Source organism: Pinus tabuliformis, chromosome 3_1, assembly GCF_031772625.1.
Source record: "Pinus tabuliformis cultivar Carrire ecotype Pingquan chromosome 3_1, CPIR1, whole genome shotgun sequence".
Classification (NCBI taxonomy): Eukaryota; Viridiplantae; Streptophyta; class Pinopsida; order Pinales; family Pinaceae; genus Pinus; species Pinus tabuliformis.
In genome coordinates this window covers 973,744,874-973,752,102 of record NC_142301.1, presented here as the reverse complement: position 1 = coordinate 973,752,102, position 7,229 = coordinate 973,744,874, and positions in this window count along the sequence as shown.

The window sequence follows — 7,229 nt, the reverse complement described above, 5'->3', positions numbered from 1 at the left end:
TCAATGGCATGAAGAATATATTCAAGGCAGTGTTGACGCTACATTATTACATGAACATGCTACTAGTATCAATGGGGATGGAAAAGAAGAAGCGGAGGTGTTCTATATGAGAATGGGGGTTGACGAGTGTCAAATGAAATTAAAGGAGATAATTGAAGAGAATGAAACATTACTTGACATCTATTAGTAGGAAATGCAAGAAAAGGATGGCATTAGGAAACTATGGCAAGACATTGTATAAAATAAGGCTTGCATTGAATTGAATGCAACTATTAGGGGCATTATAGAATCTCAAGAATTGAGAAATGAGATTGAAAAACTATAAATGAGGATTGTTCCTGAAAAGGATTCCGATGAACTGGGGATAGAGTTGGAAGATGGTAAAAGATATCTAAAATTTGGCATGAAAGATGATGGGCATCAGGAGGAGACAAGGGGAACACTAGGAGCATCGAATAATGGAAATATGCCACAAACAAAATTTGTGTTTGCCTCCTATAATGTTAAGTTACAGCATCCATAGCAGGCCTTAGAACTTTGGTAACAATAAATGATTAATGAGATTCAAAATCTTCAAACAGATCTCACAAGGATGTCTCAAGTGAATGGAAAATTAGTTAAGATGCATGAGAAATCTATAATTGAGAGAAATGTATTAGTGACGTTGTGGATATAGATCTTTTGAAAGGAGATATATGCCTTAACATTTCCAGAACTCTTCGTATTGTATCAGGGATCCCCCTTTGTTCTTTTATCACAAAATAAACTAAAGGTCTTGAGGAAATGAAACAACAAGGAGGAAAAAAGACATTCATATTTCTGAAAGTCATCATGGTATATTTTTTACCCACAAGGGAAGTGTAGTGGGTGTTTATGAATAGTTTGACTTTTGGAAAAATGTGGATGAAAATTTAGACTTCAATAGAATCTTTAGCTTGTTGACAAAGTAGGCGTTGTACTACACTTGAAATGAAGGAAATGGAAGGTGAATATGAGAAACTACTAGTAATGTATGAGGAAACTGCAAATGATGATGATAAAATTAGGAAAATATTGTAGAAAACTAATCAAGAATTAGAAAATTCCATACAAGAGAGGACACTTTTCTCCAGGGAGATAGAGGATCTCAAGTCCAAGCTAAAGAACCTGATAGACAATAGTGAAGATATGGTCCAGGGGAATGAGAAAGTTGTTCAACAAGTGGATGCATTAAACATAAGCAAGGACTCATCAAATAATGTTGATGCTCATTTTGCAATAAACCAATTTGATGAACTTCAGTCATTGACAAATGAAAATGAGTTAGGCACAAATGTAAGGAAATCAAGGGAAATAATCATAATGGAACTTTTTGTAGGAAATATAGGGATGTTTGATGCACTTCTTCCTAACTTTCATGCATGGATTAGAGAGAAGCTTAAAGCCTTGAAATAATATGAACAACATATGAAAAATTTATTTGAAGAGATGGATGTCAATCTTGGCAAATATGGATTATCAATGGATAGCCTTGACATTATTAGAAAGAAGTTTGAAATTTATCTGGATTTAATTCAAGGATAGGTTATGGAGCTTCTCTTTAGCATTGCAGTAAATGAGAAAAATCTCCAGGATATGCAGTTAGAGCTTCAACGTCTAGAAATGAGACTTCAAGGATCTGACGATAGTAAAGAAGACTTAGTCCATCTCTCAAGTGATGAAAGATACAAATGGGATGAAAATGGTTCTAAACTGTTGAGGGACAAAGATCTAATTTTCAATCAGGAGAAAATGCTTTAACTTGAAATAAATTTAGTAAGATCCAAGCTAGTTTTTTCACAAGAGGATAAAAAAGATTGCTTGAGTAGTTTACAACTTGGGATTGATAGAGATATCCCACCATGAGATGGAGTATTTTAGAAAGGAATCAAACTCTCTAAAACAATAAATTTCTCATAAAAAATAGGAGATTGACACAATAGAAAAGTGTGCCAATCAAATGCAGTCAAAGAAAGTTTGGGTCTATTACAAATTCAATGCTCTTGAGACATTGTTGCTTGATTTTTCTGCATCTGAAGAGTACTGGAAATATCGGGAATTAGGGGAAAATGAAAAAGTAGAAACATTTGGTCCTCTTGTGAGGGAAAATATGGAGGAAATGTCTCTTCTGTAAACTGATAAGAAGGCACTAGAAACGGTGTTAAAGAAAACTATGGAGATTGAGACAATTACACAAGATGAGGTATTTGATTACCAAGAATTGAGATTTCCATGGAAGAAAGGATCATATCCAAATTGGAGATTACAAGATTTAAGATTAAATTTATAAATTACTAGTCAAGCCATGTTAGGCTAGTGCAAGCTCAAATATGAACATCCTAATTTAGAAACACAGACTATAGTTTAACATTTCAGGGACATCAAAATGAAATAGTAAGGACAATAAGGGAGCACTGCCAATTTTTTACTTTGACTTTTTAAAGCCAAAATATTGGGTCGTGAGAGCATTATTTTGGATTTTTCAGATTGACCATTACTAGGTCTCATGTTGTCATGATTTGTGGCATTATTGGTGTAAGACAGAGAATAATGCTAAGCATGGGATTAGTAAAATGAGCTTAACTATTATTGGCTCATAGTAAAGGATGTGACCTAATTACTTAATGTCTAATTTGGAAATATGACATCAATACATTTTAGTGGATTTTAGATAAAACCTTGAGGTTGGAGGATTCACAGTACAACTTCAAAATTAAATCTCAGATATGTTTCAGTACAACTTCAAAATTAAATATCAGATATGTTTACTAATTGTAATTCCTAGAATATTCCCCAATGAGGTACTATGGCTGATTGAATAAATTTTTTTGGAATACATTCAGGATGACTAGGAATATCTAATAGTCAAATATAGGTTGAAGGAGTCAGAGGAATAAACATGAGTGATTATTTCTATAGACTCATCAGATCTATTGGGAGGTTTTCTACTAATAAAGATGCATTTAATCAACAAAATGTGAATGAATTGTTTAAGTGGAGGGAGCAAAAAACTGATTGTTCATAGATAGTTGGAGCAATGGGATGGATGTAAATGTGAGGAGGATAGTCTATAGCCCAACCTTTCCTGGAAATCTAATTTATGGAGACTTATATGGAAAAATAAAGAAATTCCATTAGGCGCTGACGAATCTATGATGAGTGGGAAATGTTATGTATTTGCCTTTAATGTTTATTGAAAATTTGATTTAGGAAGACAACTCTAGAAAGAGATCTCAGGAATGTTGGAATAATTGAGAAAAATTCCTAGAGTCAGTTACAAGCAGATATGGTCACAAAACTAAAGTCAATTTGTAGTTTAATATTAATTTTGAAAGGTGTTAATCTAAAAGATTTATGGAGACCTTCACCTAGTTTCAAGGTAATTGAAGTTTCTTCAAATTTATTCGAATGGAAAATAATAAACACCATGTAGTAAGCCAATGATTGGTTCATTGTCTTTACATCTAGCTCATTGGATGAGACTAAAGTGATACTAAATTAACATAATATAAAGCAGTAAGTCAATGACTTACTTACTACAGTGTCCTTTTTGAGTTACTCTCTTATCAAATTATCCTTTTCTAGAGGGTAGATAATGGAATTTTATAAAATAAAAAATGGACAAAGATATGCAAATTTTATCTATGCATATTGTTGATGTCATATATGTTATCCTATTAGTGATTTGCGCTTTTTTGCGTGGGTATTTCCTTTTACATAACATCCAACAAAGGTTTTTCCAAGTGAGGCTATGTAGTTTAAATCCTTTTGTTCACCTCAGAATTCCACCATTGGTGTATGACCTCAAACAAATAGAGAGGAGAGGTGGTTGATGGAGGGTTGTGTAATTCTTCCTACTTTCTTTTGTACTTGTGACAACTGATTAACTGGGTAGAGCAATCAATACTGATAAGGGGTTTTTTAATTCTTCCTACTTTCTTTTGAACTTGGGACAAGTGGTTAATTGGGCAAAGCTATAAATACTAATACCAGTGAATATCTCTCATTATGCTCAAGATAATAGTGAAACAAATATGTTTCCATGAGTTATTAATAAGCATTTCACATAGAAATGGAGCCTAAGTCCCCATGTGTAAGGATGAACATAAATTATCATGGTGACTATCAAATCATGCATGTCCATGAACCTTATGAACTGTCCATTATGTTGTCCCCTGTTATGAACTTGATTAACCATCCATTATTGAATCAAACATGATAAATCAACACAGAAGGAACATCTATATCATATAACACAAACAACCATAAAGAATGGATTATATCAACGAGACAATAAACTAAGACTACATGCCAATTAAAATAAATAGAAATTTCACTGATGGCATGGAAAAACTACAGTTAATAAACTTGTGCTTCCACATGAAAGTGATGATGTCAAGCAAACACAATAACTATTGGACACCCACTGCTTAGAACGAGTTAATAATGGGAATATACAACAACATATAATTATGAAAATGAAAACCTTAGCCTCTTTTAAGTTCACTATTCATAGTGATTCAGTTGAGGACCCATACGTAGATTTGTATGATGGCATCCTAAGTAGTATGGTTAGGTCTTCTTTAGGACCGATCACTGGAAACGTGTAAAAGTGAAAGTAGCACCTTTTGTTGGGTTGTGTTATATTCTTTCCACGACTAACCTACATAGTGAACCAGGGGGTTAGAGGGGGGGTAGAGCCCCCCCTTCATTGCGTCGATTGCGCAGTGGGGGGGCAGCAGCCCCCCCTGTCTGGGGGGTTTGAGGGGGGCGGGGGCAGTGCCCTGGGAAAATTTTTTTTGGACCCTATATTAGGTTGGACAAACCTACCTATGGTTTTCGGTCCATGGTTTTGGACGTGATGGTTTTCGGTCCATGGTATTGGATGCTTCGGCATGTATAAATATGTATTGTAACATTGAAAGGAACATAATCAAAAACCAAGCTGGTAGTCTCGGTTCTGGGATCCAGGGGAAAATCTTTGTGTATATGTGTTTTATGTGTTGTTCTCTCGCATTGTTTATTTTTTGTGTTTTAGAATTCGTATGCAGGTAATTTCTGTACGAGGATCAAACCTACATTTGGTATCAGAGTTGTTTTAGCTTCAAGGGGACGCCTTTGTTGCTGAGGGGTTTCGCTCGGGCCTGTGGTAGACCCTATTCAGTGAGAGATCTACGGGATCGGTTCTGGTGGTGAAAGAAGATGGCGAGCAGTGGAAAGATAGAGATCGAGAAATTTAATGGTCAGAGTTTTGAGTTGTGGAAACTAAAGATGGAGGATCTGTTGGTGGATAAAGATTAGTGGATCACAGTAGATCCAGGTACTAAACCAATGGGAGTGTCTGATGAAGAATGGAAGAAGTTGGATCGGAAGGCTAAGAGCACAATACAATTGTGTGTCTCAGATTCAATATTTTTGAATGTATCAGGGGAAGCTATGGCGAAGGCTTTGTGGGAGAAGTTAGGGACTTTGTACCAATCTAAGTCTCTGGTGAATAAAATGTTCCTATAGAAAAAGCTGTATAACCTGAGGATGAAAGATGGAGACTCAGTGACAGAGCATCTGAACGTATTTAATATAGTGGTAAGTCAGTTATTATCTGTTGATATGAAAATTTCAGATGAAGATAAGTGCATCAGTTTGTTGTGTTCTCTACCAGATTCATGGGATAGTCTGGTTATTGCAATAGGTAGCAATGCAAATGCCTTGCAGTTTGATGAAATAGTCTCATCCTTGCTAACGGAGGAGATGAGACAGAAAAATTTGGAGAGCCAAAATGGTGATTCCTTGTCTGTACGAGGACGGTCCTAGAACAGAAACAAAAGTAAGTCATTGAGTGGGAGATCTAAATCTAGAGGGAGATCAAAATCTCCATGAAAACCTGTAAAGGTGGTGTGCTGGAAATGCGGAAAGGAAGGGCACTACAAAAGGGACTATAAATCTAAAGCTCCTGACAAAGGAAAGGGATCTGATGATGCTTCTTCTGCAGAGGCAAAAACCACCTCAGATGGAGGTGGGGATGTGTACTTGGCTTCTTCAAGTACACATGTAGATCATGAGGCATGGTTGATTGAATTAGGGGCATCATTTCACTTCACTCCCCATAGAGAGTGGTTCTGCGAGTATGATAGATATGATGGTGGTGATGTCTTCTTAGGGGATGATAGGAAGGCTAGAATCGTTGGTTGCGGAAAAGTAAAGTTGAGGTTGCAAGGTGGAAGGGTTAGAACACTTCTGGGTGTTCAGCGTATTCCTGCATTAGCCAAAAATCTGATTTCTGTAACAAGCTGGATGATGCAGGTTTAAAAACAGTGTTCGAGAAGGATACCTACAAGATGGTTCGAGGAGCACTCGTATTGATGCGGGGAGTTTGGAGTGGAACTCTGTACAAGCTACAAGGTAGCACTGCTGTTGATGGGTGCAACAATTCTGTGGTTCCTGAAAGTGGAGCAGAAAATTTAGTGGTCTTTGGAGAAAAGACCATGTTGTGGCATCAAAGGCTTGGACATATTGGAGAGAAGGGCCTTTGAATACTTCATGGTAAAGGTATGGTAGAAGGTATGAGTAATAGCTCTCTAGATTTTGATTTTTCTGAAAATTGTGTATATGGAAAGTAGAATCGGGTTAGTTTCCCCTCTAGTGGTAAGAGGGCAAAACAGATATTAGAGCTTGTGCATAGTGATGTGTTTGGACCTGTGAAGGTTCCATCACTGGGTAACTCTGTGTACTATGTATCATTTATAGATGACTTCTCAAGGAATACATGGATATATTTCCTTAGGAAGAAATATGAAGTCTTTGATAATTTTAAAGAATTTAAGGCTCTGGTGGAAAACCAGACAGAGAAGAAGATAAAGGTGCTGAGGACAGATAACGGTGGAGAGTTTTGCAGTAAGGAATTTGAAGAATTTTGTAAGAAGTGTGGTATAGCACGGTAGAAGACTACTCCATATACACCTCAGCAAAATATAGTTGCAGAAAGAATGAATAAGACGTTGATGGAAAGGGCAAGAAGCATGCTCAGTGGTGCCGAGTTAGGACATGAATTCTAGGCAGAGGTAGTGGAGACAGCATGTTACCTAGTCAACAGATCACCTTCATCAGCGTTGGAGGATAAGAATCCACAAGAGGTATGGACTGGTAAGAAACCCTCTCTTTCACATCTGAGGGTATTTGGATGTGATGCGTATGTACATGTTCCAAAGGAGAAA